We start from the raw sequence: 24,412 nt of genomic DNA on the forward strand, positions 1-24,412 counted from the left end.
GATGCAAGTGTTTGGTGCAAAACCAGACACTAAACGGTTGAGTTCGGAGATCCTGAGGTAGGGCACGCGAGCCGAGACCTCCGGGAACTCCAAACGAACACAAACAAGAATAATCACCGAGTATTCAAATGGTGACGTCCAAGTCTTGAGGACGGTCAAAAATGGGGTGTCTACAAGTGCCTATGCCATCTTGCTTGTTGAACACACTTTGCCATAGTCTTGTCTTTTCACTCAGCCACCTTTTTGAGGAGAACCAACCTGGTAGTGCCACGTGTCCCAGCTGAGTGTTAAGTCAGCCAGCAGACCTAGAAATGTATCATTTGCTATATGTCTTTGTTTGTGAGGAGAGAGAAGCTCTAGAAGAAGAAGAAGAAGTTTTAGAGTGAGAGAGTGGGTTTTCGAGCTTGATTCCTAGAGATCAAACCGTTAGATTCGTGTATTGAGGTTGGATTCTTAATTTACTCTTGTTGTTCTTATTGATCATCTCGCTGTATTGCACGATCGAACCTGTTCTGCACGTCATGCATTGATTTAAAGTTGGTTTTAGAAAGAGAAAATAGTGTTCATGTGTTCTTGAAGAAAAAGTCTTGTTTGATCCGAAAGTTTGCATTAAGATTCATGTTTTTGTGTTTGTTCTCACAAGATCCTTGAGTATGGGTACCCAGGTCCATGGTTTTGAATGCATAGCATGAATCTCAGATTTTGTAATAGCAAATTATGATCATAGCATTCATCTTCCTCATGTTCATGTTCTTCATGTTCGTCATGTTCTTCAAGAGAGGGAAACCTAGATTTTTCCTGACTTCATTTCCTTGAATGCGGCCATCGAGGCCACACCTCGGCAAGGAGGTGTGGGACCTCGGCCTGGACCTGGTAGTTGCCCAGCATGTTTTCCCGAGATAAGGAACTGTGTCTTGTTTTGATTTGACTTAGTTTTTGAAGAATGCCGAGGTCATTTGCATGTATGCAAGACTTGTTTTGAGTAGTGCATTCAATAGACTTTGCCACATGTTTGTTGGACTTGGACTTGCCTTGACCCCGACGTTTGAAGAATTAGGTGAGTGGTATTTTTAATAAAGTTATGTTATTAAGTTTTGATAAAGTTTTGCCTTGCTTGTTTTGGAAAAATATTTTGTTAAGCATGAATGACTATCCCTATTTTGTGTATCAAATATTAGCTTGATTTTGACAACCTTTGAAAGTCCGTACGTGCTAGGGGACTATAAGCATTTGTAGCATAATCTTTGAAAGTCCGTACTAGCTAGGGGACTATAAGCATTTGTAGCACAACCTTTGAAAGTCCGTACGTGCTAGGGGACTATAAGCATTTATAGCATAACCTTTGTTAATGTCATCCCTTGGAACTTAGAAGCCTTGAAAGACTTTAATTGTTGAGACTTGAAAGAATTGTTAGTTAAACCTGATTTGCCCTTGGACCTTGTACAAGATGTGATGTGCCTTGATTTGATAAAGATTTCGGATATCATTCATGTAAACCTCTTTATTATTTGTACCATTCACTGAGTATCCAAGCTCACCCCTCTCTATATATATGTAGGTGACGAGCAGGACGGCGGTGACGCCTAGATGTACTTGCTACTTGTTTTGGATCTTGCACTTTTGCAGCATCTTGAAGATTATGCTTCTTAGTTGTATTTCATTGTATTTTGTATTTGATGGCTGAGAAGCCTTTTGGTCAAGATGTATTTTTGTACTTCATTTTGTTGTATTAAAGCTATGTAAAGATGTATGCCATCCCATTTAACTTATGCACTGCTCTTATGGACTACTTAGCATTGAATTTATTACTTCCGCATTTGTAAGCCCCATATATAATACTCTGATTGTATGTGAATTTTGAAATTTGGCCTTCGGTAATCTTGGATTACTGGCCATCACGGCAACATTCTACTAGGGGCGGCATGGGGTCGTGATAGATTGGTATCAGAGCACAAGTTCCTCATAGTACGTTATTCACACACCTTGAGTCCTAAAGAGTATAGGATTTCCCTTAGAAAGATGTTAGGATTGCATCATGTTGCTTGCTATTTGACGAAGTGTGCATCATCTCGGCTTGACTGTTTGTAACTTGCATACATGTCTATTTGATCGTGTTGTTTTAAAGTCACATTTTGCATACTCTTAGTATCATGAGAAGGGGTAGACCACCAATTGGCCGAGATCATCCCGAAGACAGATTGGACAGATTAGAGAGACTGGTCGAAGGTTTGGTTTGTGAGTTGAGGCAAACTTGACCACAAGACGCTAGTACTACTTCTACCCAGGCCGAGCAGACAAATGGCCGACATGAAGTTCCACCTCCGCCTCCTCCAGTGCCGCAAGTGCCTCCACAGCAAGCTTTATATGGGGATGGCACCATAGCCTTGATCAGAGAGTTCAAAAAGATGAAACCGCCGAGGTCCTTTGGGGGTATTGAACCGATGAAGGCCGAAGTGTGGGTCTTGGAAATGGAGAAGCTGTTTGAGATCTTTCCCAGTACCGACGCCTAGAAGGTGTCATTGGCAACATTCACACTAGACGACGATGCACGAAGATGGTGGATGATGACCCGAGAAAGCAACCCAGGTCTGACTTGGGCCAGATTTTTGGAATTGTTTTACAACAAGCATTTCCCCCTTAGTGTTCGAGACCGTAAGACCACAGAGTTTCAGACTTTGACACAAGGCAACAAGACAATGGCAGAATATGACCGTGCTTTTACCGAGTTGGTGAGATACACGCCTCACATGGTCAATGATGAATACAGAAAGGCCAGGAAGTTCGAAAGTGGACTGTGTGGACCAATTCAGGATCGAGTTAACATGCTCAATATGCCGACCTACGCCGGAGTGTTGGACAAGGCCATCCTGGTAGAGGCTAACTTGAACCGATATCAGAACTCAGGAGAAAATCAGAAGAAGAGGCAGAACTATGATAATCGCCGAGCTTCGTTTAACGCAAAGAAAAAAGCGAATGTGGGCAGCTCCAGCAACTCGAACCAAGAAGGTAATACTAGGCCGACGTGTGCAAGCTGTGGGAAGCCGTATTCCGGAGTTTGCCGTTGGGCATCGGAAGCCTGTTTTGAATGTGGTGAAATGGGTCATCGTGTGAAGGACTGTCCGAAGGCAAGGACTGATGATGGTAAGAAGAATGGGAGTACCTCGGGCTATGCATAGAGGAATAACATCGGGAGGGCACAAACGAGACAGGGCAAAGTTTTTGCATTGGTGCCAGGAGACACTCAGAATATTGAGACAGTGGTGTCAGGTATACTCCCAATTTGCTCTCAAGATGCATACATATTAATTGATTCGGGTTCTACGCATTCATTTGTATCTGTTAAGTTTGCCGAGAAGTTAAATAGAGAACAAGAACCCCTTGACTATGTGTTATATGTGTCTACTCCGTCTGGGAGAACTATAATTGTTGCATCCATTTATAGGGCGTGTGTGGTCGTGATTGGGGGTGTAGAATTGTTAGTTGATTTAATGCCATTAAGCATGACTCACTTCGATGTCATATTGGGAATGAATTGGTTAGTAGCGAATCATGCATCCATTAATTGTGTTACTAAGAGCGTCACATTGAAGACCCCAAACCAAGCTGAGGTTATTTTCTAGGGTAAGGGAGTAGTGCCGCCACCTTACTTAATCTCATCCATGAAAGCCTACAAGTTGATTCAAAAAGGGTGTCAGGGTTATTTGTGCAGTATACTAAGTGATTCGAATGGAAGTGTTGAGTTAGCCGACGTACCAGTTGTTAAGGAATTCCCCGACGTTTTTCCAAATGAGTTGCCTGGCCACTTAGTCGATAGAGAAATAGAGTTTACTGTGGACATCATGTCGGGAACGCAACCTATCTCCAAAACACCCTATAGGATGGCCCCAGCTGAACTTAGGGAACTGAAACTGCAATTACAAGAATTGTTGGATAAGGGATTCATTAGGCCGAGCACTTCAGCATGGGGGGCATCCGTACTATTTGTTAAGAAAAAGGATGGCAGACTTCGCCTTTGCGTCTATTACAGAGAACTTAATAAGGTAACCATTAAGAACAAGTACCCATTGCCTAGGATTGATGATTTGCTTGATCAACTACAAGGACCACGAGTCTTTTCCAAGATTGACCTTAGGTCGGGCTACCATCAGCTGAAAGTTAAAGCCGAGGATATTGAGAGGACTGCTTTTCGGACAAGGTATGGCCACTACGAATTTTTGGTAATGCCTTTCGGAGTGACCAATACCCTTGCAGCATTTATGGACTTGATGAACAGAGTCTTTAAGCTGCATCTAGATGAGTTCGTAGTTATTTTTATTGACGACATATTGATCTATTACAAGAGTACGATTGAGCACGAGAATCATCTGAGACTTGCCCTGCAAATCTTGAAGGACAAGAAGTTGTACGCCAAGTTGAGCAAGTGCGAGTTTTGGCTTTTCAGCATTTCATTTTTAGGGCATGTGATTAATGAAGAGGGTATATCAGTTGATCCCAGTAAGATTGAAGCCATTGTGAATTGGTCGACGCCGACCAATGTGTCCGAGGTTCGTAGTTTTCTAGGCTTGGTAGGTTATTACAGAAAGTTTGTGAAGGACTTCTCAAGGATTGCTGTACCATTGACGCAACTAACTAAGAAGGGAACAACGTATAAATGGACCGATGATAGGGAATCGGCCTTCCAAGAGTTGAAGACGAGGTTAGTTATGGCACCAGTTCTTGTACTCTCATCAGGTAATGAGGAATTTCAGATTTTCAGTGATGCTTCACATAAGGGTTTGGGTTGTGTACTAATGCAAGGGGGCAAAATCATAGCATATGCATCTCATCAGTTGAAACTTTATGAAAAGAACTATCAAACCCATGATCTAGAGCTAGCAGCCGTAGTGTTTGCTTTGAAGATTTGGCGTCATTACTTGTATGGAGCCTCTTGCCAAGTTTTTACAGATCACAAGAGCTTGAAGTACTTGTTCACTCAAAAGGAACTAAATTTGAGGCAGAGAAGATGGCTTGAATTATTAAAGGACTACGACATGCAAATTCAGTATCACCCAGGTAAAGCGAACTCGGTAGCCGACGCATTGAGTAGAAAGTCGGTGGGAAGTTTGGCATGCCTAGCCATGATTTCAGTGGAGCCGACTACTATTGGGGAAGTAAAGGCAAGGCAAATGGAGGATGAATTCCTGAAGAAGGTAGTCGACGAGATTATCACCAGGCCGAGGTCAGGTTACACCCTTGAGAATGGAGTGCTTAAGTTTGAAGGAAGATTGTGCGTGGCCGACGTCCCAGAGTTGAAAGGAAAGATTTTGCAAGACTCTCGTGGGTCCAGATTTGCAGTTCATCTAGGGAACACTAAGATGTATCAAGATGTAAAACAGACCTTTTGGTGTCCAAATATGAAAAGAGAGATAGCCGAATTCATGTCCCAGTGTTTGTATTGTCAACAAGTGAAAGCAGAACATCAGAGGCCAGCAGGACTTCCCAACCTTTGCCGATTCCTAAATGGAAATGGGAACACATCTCCATGGACTTTGTGATTGGTTTGCCGAAGACACAGAAAGTGATGGATTCGATCTGGGTTATAGTCGACAGATTAACTAAGTCAGCACACTTCTTGCCCATTAAGACTTCGTATAATGCTAATCGACTTGCTGTGTTGTATGTGAAGGAGATTATTAGACTTCATGGTGTGCCGATGTCCATTGTGTCAGACCGAGATCCAAAGTTTGTTTCTAGATTTTGGCAGAGTTTACAAAGGGCTTTGGGGACTGAATTGAGGTTTAGTACGGCTTTTCATCCTCAGACCGATGGCCAAACAGAGAGGACAATTTAGACACTTGAAGACATGCTTAGACTATGTATATTAGACTTCAAGGGAAGCTGGGAAGAGCATTTGTCATTAGTGGAATTCGCTTACAACAACAGTTATCAAGCCAGCACTGGCATGGCACCATATGAAGCACTGTATGGAAGAAAGTGCAGATCACCGATATGTTGGACCGAGGTAGGAGATAAGGCTTTGATCGGCCCCGATCTAGTTCAAAGGACAATCAAAAAGATCAAGCTCATCCAACAGAGAATCAGAACCGCTCAGAGTCGACAAAAGAGTTATGCCGACCAGAGAAGAAATGAGTTAGAGTTTGAAGTTGGGGATCATGTATTCCTAAAGGTGTCACCAATGAAAGGAACTTCCAGATTTGGGAAGAAAGGTAAGTTAGCGCCTCGTTACATCGGGCCGTTTGAAATACTTGAGAAGGTCAACCCAGCCGCCTATAGACTGGCTTTACCGCCGGGACTAAGTCAAGTTCACAATGTGTTCCATATTTTGATGCTGAGTAAGTATATTCGGGATCTACTGCATGTAATTGATCATTCCGGGATTGTGGTTAGTGAAGATTTAGGCTACGAGGAGAAGCCAATAAAAATCATTGACAGACAAGTGAAACAGTTGAGGAACAAATCGATACCAATGGTGAAAATTGAATGGAAAAAGCATCACGGCAAGGATGCTACATGGGAAATGGAAGAAGAAATGAGAATCCGTCATCCGGGGTTATTTGTAGAGCAAGGTAATTTAAGTTTGGGGACCAAATTTCTTTAATGAGGGTAGGATGTAACGACCCTCACTCTACCCTAGTCATGCTTGCATATATTACATGATCTTGTCTTGATATATTGCATCTTTGCAAACCTTGATTTGTCTTGCTTAAGTGTTTCTCACATGTTTTGTACCTTGCTTGGTGTTAGTTTAGCCGAGGTCATCTTCAGGGTAGAAGTATCTTGGAACCGCTTTGTTTGACCTCCACCTTCGCCCTGACATATTGGCTGAGATGTCATTATCTAGGCCGAGGTGTTCATCACCAAGGCCGAGGTGTGTATTATCTAGGCCGAGATGTTACCTTTGCACCTAAGTGATATTGTCCTGGAGTGGTATGACCTAGACCGAGGTGTGGCATAGCTTAGTCAAGTGTTGTCCTTCCTAGCCGAGATCATTGTTCCCCTACTTGTCGGTGTCTTGTCCTTAGCCGAGATCATTACTTGCCGGAGTGCCTATGCCATCTTGCTTGTTGAACACACTTTGCCATAGTCTTGTCTTTTCACTCAGCCACCTTTTTGAGGAGAACCAACCTGGTAGTGCCACGTGTCCCAGCTGAGTGTTAAGTCAGCCAGCAGACCTAGAAATGTATCATTTGCTATATGTCTTTGTTTGTGAGGAGAGAGAAGCTCTAGAAGAAGAAGAAGAAGTTTAGAGTGAGAGAGTGGGCTTTCGAGCTTGATTCCTAGAGATCAAACCGTTAGATTCGTGTATTGAGGTTGGATTCTTAATCTACTCTTGTTGTTCTTATTGATCATCTAGCTGCATTGCACGATCGAACCTGTTCTGCACGTCATGCATTGATTTAAAGTTGGTTTTAGAAAGAGAAAATAGTGTTCATGTGTTCTTGAAGAAAAAGTCTTGTTTGATCCAAAGTTTGCATTAAGATTCATGTTTTTGTGTTTGTTCTCACAAGATCCTTGAGTATGGGTACCCAGGTCCATGTTTTTGAATGCATATCATGAATCTCAGATTTTGTAATAGCAAATTATGATCATAGCATTCATCTTCCTCATGTTCATGTTCTTCATGTTCGTCATGTTCTTCAAGAGAGGGAAACCCAAATTTTTCCCGACTTCATTTCCTTGAATGTGGCCATTGAGGCCACACCTCGGCAAGGAGGTGTGGGACCTCGGCCTGGACCTGGTAGTTGCCCATCATGTTTTCCCGAGATAAGGAACTGTGTCTTGTTTTGATTTGACTTAGTTTTTGAAGAATGCGGAGGTCATTTGCATGCATGCAAGACTTGTTTTGAGTAGTGCATTCAATAGACTTTGCCACGTGTTTGTAGGACTTGGACTTGCCTGACGTTTGAAGAATTAGGTGAGTGGTATTTTTAATAAAGTTATGTTATTAAGTTTTGATAAAGTTTTGCCTTGCTTGTTTTGGAAAAGTATTTTGTTAAGCATGAATGACTATCCCTATTTTGTGTATCAAATATTAGCTTGATTTTGACAACCTTTGAAAGTCCGTACGTGCTAGGGGACTATAAGTATTTGTAGCACAATCTTTGAAAGTCCGTACGTGCTAGGGGACTATAAGCATTTGTAGCACAACCTTTGAAAGTCCGTACGTGCTAGGGGACTATAAGCATTTGTAGCACAACCTTTGAAAGTCCGTACGTGCTAGGGGACTATAAGCATTTGTAGCACAACCTTTGTTAATGTCATCCCTTGGAACTTAGAAGCCTTGAAAGACTTTAATTGTTGAGACTTGAAAGAATTGTTAGTTAAACCTGATTTGCCCTTGGACCTTGTACAAGATGTGATGTGCCTTGATTTGATAAAGATTTCGGATATCATTCATGTAAACCCTTTTATTATTTGTACCATTCACTGAGTATCCAAGCTCACCCCTCTCTATATATATGTAGGTGACGAGCAGGACAGCGGTGACGCCTAGATGTACTTGCTACTTGTTTTGGATCTTGCACTTTTGCAGCATCTTGAAGATTATGCTTCTTAGTTGTATTTCATTGTATTTTGTATTTGATGGCTGAGAAGCCTTTTGGTCAAGATGTATTTTTGTACTTCATTTTGTTGTATTAAAGCTATGTAAAGATGTATGCCATCCCATTTAACTTATGCACTGCTCTTATGGACTACTTAGCATTGAATTTATTGCTTTCGCATTTGTAAGCCCCATATGTAATACTCTGATTGTGTGTAAATTTTGAAATTTGGCCTTCAGTAATCTCGGATTACTAGCCATCACGGCAACATTCTACTAGGGGCGGAATGGGGTCGTGACATCATATGTCTCATAGTATCGATTGTAAAATACAATAATATCGAAGCAGTCAATTTCTAACATAATACACGTGTTCTCAATTCATTCAACAGTTTACAGTTTACAATTAATTGTACCCAACTCAATCAATTTAATCTAATTATTTTGATTCAAATCAATTTCTAATTAAAATTCACCGCAGGCTATAAAAATTACGCCAATCACAATGGTGTAGTCAATTTTGATTTCTGTGGCTGATAAGGCCTTCAATTTTCAATTCAAAGCACAGATTTTAACAAATTTTCCTACGGTGAATAGATACAAAGCCAAAATCACATATAATCATGCAATTAATTAACACCCAAATTTGAGTTGAGCACATAATTACAAGTTAAGCACGTAATTACAAACATAATCATGATTAATTAACATAGTACAGGACAGGGTTATTATAGATTATGTTACAAACATGTAAAACAAAAAACTTGCATGTGAATTAGTTCATCTGATACACATATTATCGGTGTTGAGTAGACAAAGCACATACTCAAACATATCCTCTGTTTTTTTAAATTGTTTTATATTATTAGGGTCTAAGGCAAAATATCATAAATATTCATGAAAGATGTGATAAAAAAAAGCTTGCACTGTCAATGGATGCCTGAACATAAAACATTTTTTAAGCAGCATTGTAAATTGTTTGGGAACAAATTAATGCGAATGGGGCTTTTGAAAGAAAGGGTGGTATATTATTGTATGAGAGGGTTCAAGAACGTTGTTGGAAAATTCGAAGATTTTTGAAGATCTTTGAAGGAAAATTCGAATTCTTTAGAAAATGATGAGAGGCTTAGATTCTTCAATAGTCACAATTAAGAACACAAAAGCAAAGAAATGATGGAGATAAGAGATTGGGTGAAGAAGAAGGCAAAGTAGTTAGAGAGAGAATAATGGCATGGCTCCCTTATGGATCTCCCACTTTCACTCTCAAGGTTGATAATAGAAAAGGGAAATTAGTTCTTTCCCAAGAGTTATCTCTCCAAAATCATCCCCTGTAAAGCTATGGGTGGGTGCTATTCATAGGCACCTCATGATGTAGAATGGAGTCCATGTGCAAGGCACATGGGTAATATTCTCTCTAACCACCTTATTCGAGGAGGTGTAGACACCCCATTTTTGACTGACCTTAAGATTCAGATGTCATTGATTGAGAGCTCGGTGATTAGTGCATGTTGTGCTCGTTTCGAGTTTCCGGAGTTTTGGCTGAGAGCCTTGCCTCCAGGCCTCTGAACTCTTTATGCTTTGGCTCGGTTTGCGGACCAGGCCTTGTTTCTCTTTCGTGGAGGGAGGGAGTGGTCTGGTAGACCATCCTTTTGTGGTCGTAGACCACTTTTCGTGGTTGTAGACCACTTTCCCGTTTGGAGACTAGTTTTCGATTTTCAGAGCCTTTGGCCGCGTGCCTTGTCTCGGGACCGCTTAACGTTCTCTGTTTGGCGTGATTTTTGAACCACACCTTGTTTCCTTGGCCTAGAGGGCCACTGTGGTTTGGGAGACCACTTTTGTGGTCGTAAACCACTTTTGGTGCTTGTCAGCTAGTTTTCGAGGCTCCCGGCTACGCGCTTTGCCTCCTGAACTTTCGTCTTGCATCCGTTTTGGTTTGCTTTTGGTACAAACCTTGTTTTCCTTGTTCGGAAGGTAGGACAAGGGTGGAAGACCAGTTTTTTTTCCTTGGAATCCACTTTTTTTCCCGCCAGCCAGTTTTTTGATTTGACAATTGGTCTCCTAGGTCTTTGAGCCATCTTTTCTGGTCGATCACCCCACCCCTGGCTTGTTTTCAATGTGCTGATCATCTCCCACCATGGCCGACCACTTGAAATAGCTGGCCGACCACTTCAAGTGGTCGACTGCTTTTTACCACCTTTTTGGAGATATTTTCTTCCAGCTGCCAGCTAGAGGGCACTGAAGCTATCCTCCATACACGTGTATAGAGGGATTGCCTTGAACCTTAGCTTCTCCAAGAAGCTTTGCTTTTGGTTCTCTATAAGAAAGAACCATCTCCTCCCTCCTCTAGGTTCAGAAAAAAGTTCCTTGAGTGATACATATAGCTTTGTATTTATACTTTTTCATTTTGCTCTTGTTTTGTGTTCAAAAATGTAGTTTTGTCTTACTTAACACACAAACACACACTCAAACACCTTACCCTTGGAGCTGAGGTCCCTTGAGGTTGTTCTTGAAGTTTTTGGACTGGTTTTGGTCGGAAAAGTGTGCTGAAGTTGCAGTAGTGAAGGTGGTCTTCAAGGGTGAGTCTTTAACCCTTAAATCCCCCATTCTTGCTTAAGCTTTTGGACCCTTTTTCATGCTGTTTTGAGCTTAACTTCCTACTGCAAAAAGTTCAGTATTTTGGTGCTTAAGAAGTTTGTTTAAGGTCACTTTTGTGTTTGGGGTTGTCTACCCCCTTTTAGGCCTTGTTTGGAGCCATCCCTTTAGGCTCTTGTTGTAGCCTTTGCATGACCTTTCTACCACTGAAATCCAGAGGATTTTCAGTGGTGGAAAGGTGGTTTTGGGGACTTAAATAGGAGAGGGTCATCCCCTCTCCTTATATTTTGAATACTTGCCATATATGCCTCATGTTTGAGCATGTGTTTTAAGCTTATGTTGGCTTGTTCTTAGCATGTATTTGTGATTATTTTGCTGAGGCTTTCCACTATTTTTGCTTGGTTTGGTCATCCCTTGCATGCCTTATACACTTGTAGTGTAAATCACACACACTAGCTTTGTATGCTTCATGAAGTAGCATGTCATTCTAGCTTGTTTTCTTTCCATTTCAACATGTTTTTGTTGATGTTTTGCCATGTCATACCTTTGTTAGGGTTTGGTTTGGTCACCCTTTGCATGCTCCATACACTTGTAGTGTATTTCTATGAAATAACCTAACATGTATCATGTTTTAACATGTCATTCTAGCATGCTTTTAGCTTAACTTCATGAAGCTTTTGTCCATGTTTTAACATACTTTAGCTCTGATTTGAGTTGTTTTGACCATGCATGCCTTGCTTTGTATAGATTTGGTTCATTCTAGCTTGTTAGCTTTTTGTATCAAGTCCACTAGCATGCATTACTTGGACTATTTGAATGATTTGGCATCATTTATTATGTGATTTCAGTCCATGTTTCATGGTCTTGCACTTGCATTTATCACTCATTCAATGCGTTGGAGGGTTTCCTCCTTTATGTCTTAACATGAGTCATTGTGTATGCCTTCATGCCATAGCTTGCGAGCCATCATTTCAATGTGTTTTTGGGGTTATTATGCCATGATATAACTCTGATTTTTGTTGATTAAGTCATCCCATGCTTGGTCTTAATAAGTGTAGTGTAATCCACCTTATTTGCCTTGTATGCATCATGTCTTATGCCCTTCATGCTAGCTTATTTTGGCTTCCTTCCATATATGTTTTAGACTTATTTTAATATGTTCTAGGATTGTTTTGGGTTGCCTTGATCACATGCTTCATGTTTTACATACTTGTAGTACAAGTGCTCTTGCTTGCTTTAAGCTTTGAGCACCATTGCATGCTTCATTTGTGTTGTGTACATGATTTGGCATCATCTAACATGACATTTCAGAGCTTTTAGTATTGCCATGTTCCCACTTCATTCACTCTTTAAGTGTCTTTGAGTGTTGTGCTTTGTTGCCTAGTTTGTGGCTTAGCTTGTATGCTTGCATGCCTAGGTCTTTGAGTCCTCATCTCAGCATGTTTAGGTCTTTGTTTTGACCTACTTGAGCTCTGTCCATGCTTAGTTCATGCTTATTTTCCATGTATTGCATGCCTCCTTTGTAGTCCTCTTTATTAGCTTTCATGCTTTGGGACCCTAGCATGCTTTACTTGCATTGTTTAAGTGATTTGGCATCATTTCTTGTCTAATTTCAGTGCACTTAGTGTTGTCATACTTGCACATTTGTCACTCTTTGAGCCTTCTTGAGGGTTGTGCTCTTGGGCCTAGTTGAATGGCCAATGCATTGTGCAGGCATACCTTGCCTTTTGTGCCTTAATTTCATCACCAATGGCCACTAATTTGGGCATGGTTAAGGCCCATCCATTTTGGTTTAAGTCCATTGTGCATTGTGTATGCCATGTAGTTCATAGCATTGAGTATGCCATGTTGTTCGCATGATTAATTTAGTATTGTGTATGCCATGTTCATTGCATTGTGTATGCTAGTTACCATTTGCATTGCGTATGCTAGTTGTCATGAGCATTGTGTATGCCATGTAGTTCATAACATTGTGCATGCTAGTATGCTAATTGCATGTTTGCGCATTTGTCCCTTGCATGTTTGCATGCTTAAGTTGCATTGCATTGAGTTGCATGGTTGAGTCGCATTGTGCATGCCATGTTTGTGTTGCATTGTGTTTGGAATAGGTGTTAGTCCAAATACGGGAAAAGAGGAACATTTCATACTTGAAGTGATGAAACGTGCCTTAATTCCCGGTCACCGACACTCTTGATCATACATCATAGAGTTCTAGGCTTTATGTGTTTACTTGTGCATTCATTTTTACATTGAATTGTGTAACTTTGCCTCTCGGCCATCATGCATTAAAATGCGCGATTGATGGCCCGAGGGTCGAGAACTACACTCCCTTGAGCTCACGACATGATAGGGAGGGTGGTTGTGCACACATATCTTGCAAATACATTGCCATGCCCTTTTTTGCTCTCTGTTGTAGCAAACTGGAATTCAGCAGCAACAATTGGTCGGCCAGCCAGAAAAACTAGCTGGCCGACCAATTTTTCTAGCTTTCTGCAAAGAAAGTGGTCGGTAGGTGGCTGGAGAGACCAAAAGTGGTCGGCCACCCTCCCATAGGACTCCCAAGGTGAAGTTTCAGCTTTCTGGAGCTTGGTGCAGTGTTCTGAGGACAATTGAGAACAGGGGCAAATCGGGGCATCGCATTGGATTTCCAAACGAGACGACCGGGCATGCATGCATTCTCCTCCTTCTCGAGGCTCCTGTTTTATTGCTTTCCTTAGCTGCCATGCTTAGATAGCTAGCTTATGCTTTGGTTTATACTTTAATAGTTAATGCGTTTAGCTATTTCAACTTGTTTTGTAATAATTAGTTAACTAGGATTAGTTAATTGATTTGTTTTGTAATAATTAGTTTAATTAGCTTAGATTAACTAGTTAGCTTCTTATTCGGTCTTTCCCTCGAGAGGGTGTAATGTTGTAATAAGCGTGCGTGTGTGTGATCCATGTCTTCCAATCCCCATTTCTTTCTCCCTTTTACTTAACCGCTGACGATGGTTAGTTTTAGGGCACATTTCATTTAGCATACCTTATGCTTACATACGTGCATTCATCTGTATTGCATGCACAGGGCTCGGCGCATCATACTAACTGCATTGTATTTTCAATACATTTACTTGAATACGTGTTCAATAGCATGTAATCAAGTTGCATTTCACATGACATTCTAGATAGCCGAGCCTATTTTAGTTGCATTGTTGCATGTGTTGCATTAGCCATTTTAACATGAACTAGGATCATGCATGATTTCTAACTAGTTCCTTGTTTTGGCTCGGAGTACACTGTGAGTGTTTACGCTTTAGCATACTGCATGTGTGTTATCGATTACCATGAAAGCATGCTTGCCATGAGGCTAATTACTTATTTGCTATAACTGCCTGAATGCCTGTGGGTGAAGGTTGGATTACTTGAATTGGAATAATTCATTGAAATTCTCGATTTAGCCTACTTACGAGTAGCAAACTTCAAACCATTTCCAAACAAACGGATATGCAATGTTTTGTTCTAAATTAGGCGATCTAGTCTATACTTGTATGCTGTGCACATCACATAGTAATTCTAGCTAATTAACCGGAATAAGAACGCATGTGTTTTCAAAAACAAAATATCCTGTTTAGTACAGGTCGATCTTTGATCGGGCGAGCGGGGGTGCTCATTACATGACCTTCCCCTCTCGTACCCAAGTTCCCGAGCCGAGACAACTTTGGTGATGACGGACACATGGCCTTAGGCACGACTCAGGGTTTTCTAAATTCCCCCAAAATAAAATATTTAGGTGGCGACTCTGTATCTGACAAAGCAGTCCATGTTTGGCACTTCTTTATAAAAATCAGTTTTCCAAAACGATTTGCTGGATTTGGACTTTTTGGTGATTTATCGGTCTTACATCGCACATTGTAAGATTAGATTTAGAACCGTGACATTTGAGTCCGAACTGTAGTAGCTCAGAACAAAGCAAGATTCACGCCGCCTCGTCGCGCGCACGCATGTTGGGGAGTTCCCGGGAGCGCGTTTACAGGAGGTGACCTCTCTGAGGATGAGAAAAACCCTCAAAGAGGACATCAACCTCTCGGCGAACCCTTCTTCTTAGCCACACCTAATCAATGATCCCAAATCATCCCAAAGGGTTAGGGGTAGTCCTAGAGGACGCCCTGTCGTAAAAAGGTCAGGGGTAGTTCAAGAGAACTCCCTGCTGCAAATATTACGGAGTCTCAGGGACTCCCTAGATCGTGCCACCTTGACTCGGGTATAGGCTAGTTTAACCGAAGAGTAAATTTATCTCCACTCACCGTCATCGGGATCGGGTCCTTTGTTCGGACTCCATTACGCCCATGGTTCTGGTATGTAGATCTCGGAAAGCTCCGAGTCCGCAAGTGTTCTGGGACTCATTAATGGAGTGGCTTCTAGATTGTGTTTGAATCCGTTCGAAGCCAAGTGCTTCGGATCTCTAGGTTCGTGGATCCGAACCCTTTCGAGGCTTAGAGCAATTCGGCCTGTTTGATGGCGATAAATCTGGGCCCACCAATCTTGGACTTGTGATAAATTTAGGCCCACCAACCTTAGACTATTGGGCCTAATTAATTTAGTGGCCTCAAATTAGCTCCTCTTACATTTGCCCCTTGCGTGTATGAGAAATTGTAGTTTTCTCGGACATGCATAGTTTCACCTTGTCAGCCATGCTTCGCATTACGTCTTTGGGAATATTTAGTCTTGACAGAGTCTATGGATAAAGCTGAGGACTCACCGTAAATTATGGGTAAGGTTGACAACTAATAAGGATAATAAGAAATCTTTGTTATCTTTATGTCATGTTTGGCCCATATACATTTTCATACTTTTGATTTATTCTTTCAAAGAGAAATTAAAATTTAAATATTTAATAATCCACCCACCAAGAATGATCAAGAATTAAACTCCTCTCCTAGGAAATAGTCAGACCTTTCTTTTTTTATTTTTTTTTATTTTTATTCCACTGTTTTTTTTAACATCTAAAAATATATATACTTTTTTTTTTACTCTAAGCAAAAATAAAGCACCCCTCACCATTTTTTTTTTATTCTAGAAAGATAAGGCCATTTTTTTTAAAGTCAAACTTGACTTTATAAGGGCTCACACAAATTATTTTGATTCCAAATTTTTTTAAATTCTTACTATTTGGTTCACCAATCCAAACTTTCCTTCTCCAAGTCAAAAGAAAATCAACTAACAGACGACCCATTATATATAGGCTCAGAATATTTGAAGGGAATATTTGAGGAATCATACTCTTTTTTTTTTTTTTTTTTTTCTAATATACAAACCACGGAAACCATCTTTTCTCTCTTTAGAAAAAGTGAAGGCCCAAGAACCAAGCATTTTTTTATTCGAAGCAACAACTCAGTGCTCTTCTTTGACTTACATAATTTCAAATATGTAGATTCTCCAGAATATTCGGAGGCATATTATATATAAGAGAAATGATTTTTCTCCCGAAAAATCATTCCCCCGAATCTGAAGAAATTGAAGGCGAGAGAGAGAGAGAGGGAGAAAGAGAGAGGAGAGGAGAGAGGGAAAGAAAGGGAGAGAAGAGAGAAGAGGGAATGGAGACACAGAGAGGCCCCTGCATTTCGGTCGATCGTCCGATCGTCGCAGCCCGGCCGATCGTCGCAGCTCGTCCGCCTCTGCCTCCGCCCGGCCGCCGTCGCCTCCGCCTCTGCCTCTGCTTCTTCTTTTCTTCTCCTCCTTCTTCCTTCTTTGTTTGATTTTCTTTTTCTGAAAAAAAAAAAATTCAAAAACGACGTCGTTTTTTGAATTCGGGAGATTCGGGGGGCTCAAATTCCAGCTACCAATCACTACTCTATATATAAATATACATCCTTAGCACACAGAGACCATCAGAATCAAACCTTTCCTTTTTGAGGCCAAATAAATTTTGTCCTTACCATTTTTTATTATTATTTTTTTCAAACCCTATTCTCAGCCCCCTTTCTCTCTAGAGACCCAGATTTCATCTTCTTTAATGAAGGTCTGCTGCGACAATACCAGAGGCCAACACCATATCAAAGCTTCTTCTTGTTTTTGCACCCCATTGAAGACCACTGCCGCCGGCCTCCTCCTTTTATTCTCTGTCACGTCAGTTGGGACTGCACACTGCCATGAACCATCACCATTTCTTGCCGCAGCTTTGTTATAGCACAAACCTTACCCATGTCATCGAGCATCCCTTCAGCCCACGCGATAGCCAATCGGAGTTCCATCATGTGCGTATGACTACCTAGCTCACACAGCTCGCACGACTTGCTTTTTTTTTCTTGGATTTGGTAGTGACCAACACTAGATTCGGCTCACCGTCGTGCCATCCTCTTTGTGTTGATACCGATTCTAGTATTCCATTGACCCATCTTCATTTGTGTTGCTATTTCAGATTTCCAAAACCCCATTCTTGAATATATATATATATATATATATATATATATATATATATATATATATATATATATATATTTGTTCATGAACTTGGGCTTGCGAAAAATATATTTGGGATTTATGTTCTTCACTTTTGAAATAGCTAGTGCTTTGCTATTGAGGGAAATAAAGCTCTTGTTGAATCTTGATTTGTGAGAGACATGTAGTCTTGAAATTCATATTTTAGAATTTGGCCCTACAATAATTTAAAAATTTGTTGAATCTTGGTGGGCTTGTTGAAGGCCATTGCAATTTGTTGTTGAGCACCATTGTTGAAAATTTGAAGAGAATAGAACAAATGTGTAGTTGTTAATGTTGCCCCATTCCAAAATGCCTGAATCATGATCTAAAATTGATATTATTTGTCGGCTTTATTATTTCAGGCAAATAAATTCTTGTGCGACATACACGACCCCGGGGCCCTTTGAACCCGTACTAATGAGAGCAAGGGCTATCCCTCGAAAGTTCGAATGGAAGCAAGACTGTCCCTCAGGAGTTCGAATTGTAGCACACACACCCTACTTCGACAAGAAAGATCCCTTTTGGCAGGCAACCGAGTCTTGAGGGCTGTTCTTCGAAAGTCCAAGTGGGAGCACACATTTTACTTTAGTAAGAAAGATCCTTGAAGCTCGCACTGATGGAAGCGAGATCTGTTCTTTGAAAGTCTAAGTGGGAGCATACACTCTACTTCAGCAAGTAAGATCCTCGAAGCTCGCACTGATGGAAACAAGGGTTGTCCCTTGAAACTCCAAATGGAAGCAAGGGTTGTCCCTCGGAAGTCTGGGTGGAAGCACACTCCTTTCTTTGGCAAGAAAGATCTCTTCTGGTTGGCAACCGCAAGAAAGATCCCTTCTGGCTAGCAACCGAGTCTACCAAGCTTGTACTAATGGAAGTAAAGATTATTCTCTAGAAATCAGAGCGGAGGCAGAGTTATCCCTCAGAAGTCCGGGTGGATGTACGCTCTCTTCTTCGGCAATCAATAGAAGCAAAGGCTATCCCTTGAAGCTCACACTGATGGAAGCGAGATCTGTTCTTCGAAAGTCTGAGTGGGAGCACACACTCTACTTCAGCAAGAAAGACCCTCGAAGCTTGCATTGACAGAAGTAAGGGCTATTCTTCGGAAGTCTGAATGAGAACACACACTTTGTTTCAACAAGAAAGAACCTCGAAGCTTACATTGACGGAAGTGGCTATTCTTCGAAAGTCCGAGTGGGAGCACACACTCTATTTCGGCAAGAAAAACCCTCGAAGCTTACACTGATGGAAGCAATGGCTATTCTTTAAAAGTTCGAGTGGGAACACACACTCTGCTTCAACAAGAAAGAACCTCGAAGCTTGCATTGACGGAAGTAAGGGCTATTCTTCGGAAGTCCGAGTGGGTGCGCACACTTTACTTCAGCAAGAAAGACCCTCGAAGCTTGCATTGATGGAAGCAATAGTTATTCTTCGGAAGTCCGAATGGGAACACACACTCTGCTTCAACAAGAAAGAACCTCAAAGCTTGCATTGACGGAAGTAAGGGCTATTCTTCGAAAGTCTGAGTGGAGCACACACTCTACTTCAGCCAAAAAGACCCTCGAAGCTTGCATTGATGGAAGCAATGGCTATTCTTTAAAAGTTCGAGTGGGAACACACACTCTGCTTCAACAAGAAAGAACCTCGAAGCTTACATTGACGGAAGTAAGGGCTATTCTTCGGAAGTCCGAGTGGGAGCACACACTTTATTTTAGCAAGAAAGACCCTCAAAGCTTGCATTGATGGAAGCAATGGCTGCTCTTTGGAGGTCCGCGTGGGAGTACATTTCTACTACGTCAAGAAAGATCCATTCAGGTTGGTAATCGAGTTTACTATTCCTCTTTCTTCTTTAAGGGGCAACATAAATTGAAAACTGTCTCAAACAACATAACACAATGAAGATACACAATATGAAGGAAATAAATTTCTTCGTAATATAAGAAAGATAGAACTTCTTGGACAATGCAGTAAATACAAATTGTAAATGTCATACATAGACTTCTTCTATGGAATGTTGACATTTGCCCCTAGAGTTGCAAGGTCACTCGGAAAACTTTCACTAGCTACTCGGGTTGTGGCCGTCATACACCATCATAGCCATGTCTTCTAAGATATCCTGGCTCCCCTATTCTTTGAACTCTAGCTCATGTACTTCGACTTTCTTTCTAAAGATCTTCTTAAATGTCCGACACTTTTCTGTAGGATATCCTAGTGATCGGTGGAAAACACAATAATTAGGGCCCTCGTAATCCTTTTTCGGCAAAAGCTCTTCGATACGAGGCAACTTCAGTTCCCCATCTGCTACCCATTCTTCAACTGAGGCCTTTACTTCTTCAGCACTACATGGAAAAGGAGTATTATCTTCGTAGTTTTTCCTCTTCTGACCTTTGAATTCCTTCCCCTGCGACTTTTGGGTAGAAGACATGGAAGCCGCAGTGACAGAAGGTCCTCGAGATGTCTTGAAGTTGGTTTTATAACTAGTGTCAAACTCAATCTCCTGAGATTAAGGTATATTGATGTTCCAAGATGCTTCAATTAGTGCCGAGAAGGTGGGTAGCTTGTGATTAACAAAAAGCATCTTATACCCGTTCAATGCACCTTCAAGACAGATTTGGACCAAGTAGCTTTCCTCTACAGCCTCATGACAGTCTACGACTTTGGCTTGGAACCTCTTCACATATTTGAGAATGTCTTCATCCTCCCGCTGTTTTTCCTTACACAGGGTAAGTATGGTCACTTTCTCAGCCACCTGAAAGAATTTGGTGTGGAATTTGTTAACCATCTCCTCTCAACTTCGAACAGAGTTTGGGGCCAAGTTAACGTACCAACTATATGCTCGGTCGGTGAGGGACTTGGAGAATTCTCTCAGTCAGAGGACATGATTTGAACCATGAATTCCCAAAGTCTCGATGAACCAAACAACATGTTCTCTAGCATTTCCTTGTTTGCCGTTGAATTTGATGAACTTCGGCACCATATACCCCTCCGGATACAGATAACTCAACATCTCGATAATGTATGGTGGTTTGACATCCGGATCAGGTAAAAAGGGTAAAGTCCTTTTGCTCCGTTCAAGATCGAACATGGCTTGCACATCGGCAACAGTGAGAAATTGTTGAGGGAGAGAACTTGATGGTGGTATTCCTGAAACTTGACTTGTAGACCCGAAGATCAAGCCCGGAGCAACTTGGCCACTTGGGTGTTGAGAATTCTCCATCGATGTAGGAACGTGGTGACATTGACCATTGGCATTTATAGATATGACACTCGGTGACGGAGCGTTGAATTGAGTTCCATAAACTCCATTACACACCATGGATATGCTGGGTTGGGCTTGGAAAACTGTTGTCGGAGCCAAAGGAGACCCGCTCAATACACGAGTAGGATTTACAGTTGGTGGAACAAAATTAGACATGGATGGAGCACCATTTTGTAGAGAAATTTCTGTGGGCTTTCATTGAACTTCCACAGCTGCTGGAACACCATTCATCACGCCGGAAACCCCTCCAACCACCGCTGGACCATGGTTTGATCCTCCAGGTGCGTGATTTTGCGCTCTATGGGCCACAAGTTGGCCATGACTTGTTCCTCTTAGTACTTGATTTTGCACACCATTTTGAGCAACTTCAGGGAGAATTGGGGGTGGGTCTTGATGGTTTTGACTATTACCAACATCACCATGAAGTTGTTGATGCTTGTCAGTGCTGGCGCCGACTTGACCTCCATTTGTTGTTGGTGGTATGAAATTCGAACCCATCACCAACATGGTGTGAATGAGATTTTGAAGGGTCATGAGAATCTCTTGTTGAGTGTGTTACAGTCCTTGAATGGCTTCAAGGATGAGAGGTGGATCTTGAACTTGAGTCCTGTCATCACCACCATTGGAAGAGCCTTGTTAATGAACTTCATCTTCTCCTGCCATCCTTGCCGGATTTGTGTGGGTTCCAAATCTCGTTAAGACCACTATCCAATCCGCCTGCCCAATGGAGTCGCCAAATGTATGAGAGGGTTCAAGAACGTCGTTGGAAAATTTGAAGATCTTTGAAGAAAAATTCGATTCTCTACAAAATGATGAGAGACTTAGATTCTTCAATAGTCACAACTAAGAATATAAAAACAAAGAGATGATGGAGATAAGAGATTGGGTGAAGAAGAAGGCAAAGTAGTTAGAGAGAGAATAATAGCAAGGCTTTCCTATGAATCTCTCACTTTCACTCTCAAGGTTGATAATGGAGAAGGGAAATTAGTTCTTTTCCAAGAGTTATCTCTCCAAAATCCATCTTTTGTAAAGTTATGGGTGGGTGCTATTTATAAGTACCTCATGATGTAGGATGGAGTCCATGTGCAAGGCACATGGGGAATATTCACTCTAACCACTTTGTCCGAGGAGGTGACTTCTCCGAGAATGAGGAAAACCCTCAAAAAGGAGATCAACCTCTTGGCGAACCTTTCTTCTTAGCCACACCTAACCAATGATTCCCAATCATCCCAAAGGGCGGGGGTAGTCCCGGAGGATGCCCTGCCGCAGAAGGGTCAGGGGTAGTTTAAGAGAATGCCCTACCGCAAATATTGTCGAGTCTTAGGGACTCCCTTAGATCGTGCCACCTCGACCCGGGTATAGGCTAGTTTAACCGAAGAGTGAATTTATCTCCACTCACCGTCGTCGGGATCGGGTCCTTTGTTCAGACTCCACTACGCCTATGGTTTTGGTACGTAGATCTCAGAAAGCTCCAAGTTCAAAAGTGTTTTGGGACTCATTAATGGAGTGGCTTCTAGATTGCATCTGAATCTGTTCGAAGCCAAGTGTTCGGATCTTTAGGTTTATAGATCCGAACTCTTTCGAGGCTTAGAGCAATTCGACCCGTTTGATGATGATAAATTTAGACCCACCAATCTTGAACTTGCGATAAATTTAAACTCACCAACCTTAAATTATTAAACCTAATTAATTTAATGGCTTCAAATTAACTCATCTTACAATTATATTGGGTGGTTGTAACAAATTGTGATAATGTTGTTCTCTTTGCCTAATCAATCTCTCTTTCTGGTTTGGTGATTTTTGTCTCAGCTGAAGTGGCTTTGATAGTTTGTTCCTTGTTTGGTGTCTAGGTCTAGGTCTAGAGTGTTTGTCTTTGTTCTCAAGTTTGTGCTATCTTGTCTGTGTCAGTTTTATCCTCTTTTTTCTTTGGATCTCATAAATATGTCTTGTTCTTTTCATGTTATGCAAATTTTTTTTTTTTTTTTTTTTTAGAAGAAAAAGAAGAATAAGAATGGCAGCTACTGATTTGTTGAGGGAAGTTTTCCAGTCACTCTAATTGGTTTTGAGTTTTTTTTTTTTTTTTTCAATATTTTTTTGTTTTAGTAAATTTATTTTCATATTTTAATATTTTTTTCTTTTTAAATGTATTTAATATAGATTAGATACACTTAAAAATAACATATTTGTGAATTTTTTTAATTTTTTTTTCACTGAATACAAAAAAAGAAAAGAATATAATATTAGGTGCACATGCATGTAAAAAGGTCAAAAATTATTGAAATATGAAAAAAATAAAAAATAAAAAAACCCAAAAGCATTTTTCAAAAACAAAGCCAAAATGTAATTATTGAAGAGTGGTAGATGATAATCATAATATTTTTATTTTATTGTATTTTGAAAAAATAGATGATTTATTTTTAAAAACATATTTGTCATTCATTTTTTTTTAAAAAAAAGTGATAAAATAAAATGTCATGATTATCAAATCAATTTAATTTTTTTCATAAAAGATATACATTAAAAGTCCTTAAATCATCAAAATAAAACTCGTAATATGAACTCCACAAAAAAATCTATTAACCTCACCCTGATACAAATTGCACAATATTTTAGAATCTCTAAATATTTAATAAAGTTTAAATTACTTTTCCAACAACTTTTAGTTTGCAATTTTCATGTTCTTTGTTTTCTTCAACTCCCTTGGATGTTGGTCACATGATTTTTCATCTTATCAAAACTGAATTTCATCAAATTTGTTACTTTGCAAATAAACTTGCTCACTTGTGTTTTGCTCATCATTGTTTCATGCTTCTTGTTCAACTTCAGAAATTTTTAATTTCTTACATTTCAAATTTTCTCCAATTTTCTGTTCAAGCTTTTAATTTTGCAATTATCTTTTTTCGTTTTTCAAAATTTTCTTCATCCTCGATGTCCTTTTCAGTTTTAGCTTTACTAACATTGCTATAAGAAGTTTCTTACCAAAAAATGTCTCTTCATTAAAATCTTGTATTCAACATTCCATTATTGCTAAAGATTGCTTCCTATGATTGTTTCTGTCATATCATACTTGACTTCTTTAATATCTTCATTGCTTTTTTGTTATTTTGTTTTTTGCTTGAATTCACTCAACTTGCAGCTTTCTGGATTTGCAAAAAAAATACACTATAAATTGCATGCTATAGAATTTACGTGCGAGTTTTGATACCTGAAAAAATATAATTAAAGAACACTGTTTTTTCACAATATGGGATCAAAGAATTTTTTTTTTTTTTTTTGTCTCCTTTCCTTTAAAAACTGATGCTTGGTAGCCACTAGTAGCTTGCTGTGCTGCCGACAGTCGATAGCAGGAGATGGTAGTCGCAGTGATCTCCGGAGAGAGATTCTTATTAAAGTAGCCTTTATTTTATTTATTTATTTATTTGTAAGGACTCTACACGGCTTCAAAGCCTAAACTGAAAACACACACACCAAAAAAAAAATAAATAAATAAAAACAACAACAACAACACTTACAAGATACACACGATAATGTGCTTATTTCTAGATGGTCACCACCACCATCATAACT

Source organism: Camellia sinensis, chromosome 7, assembly GCF_055761805.1.
Source record: "Camellia sinensis isolate YWXY chromosome 7, ASM5576180v1, whole genome shotgun sequence".
NCBI classification, from domain to species: domain Eukaryota; kingdom Viridiplantae; phylum Streptophyta; class Magnoliopsida; order Ericales; family Theaceae; genus Camellia; species Camellia sinensis.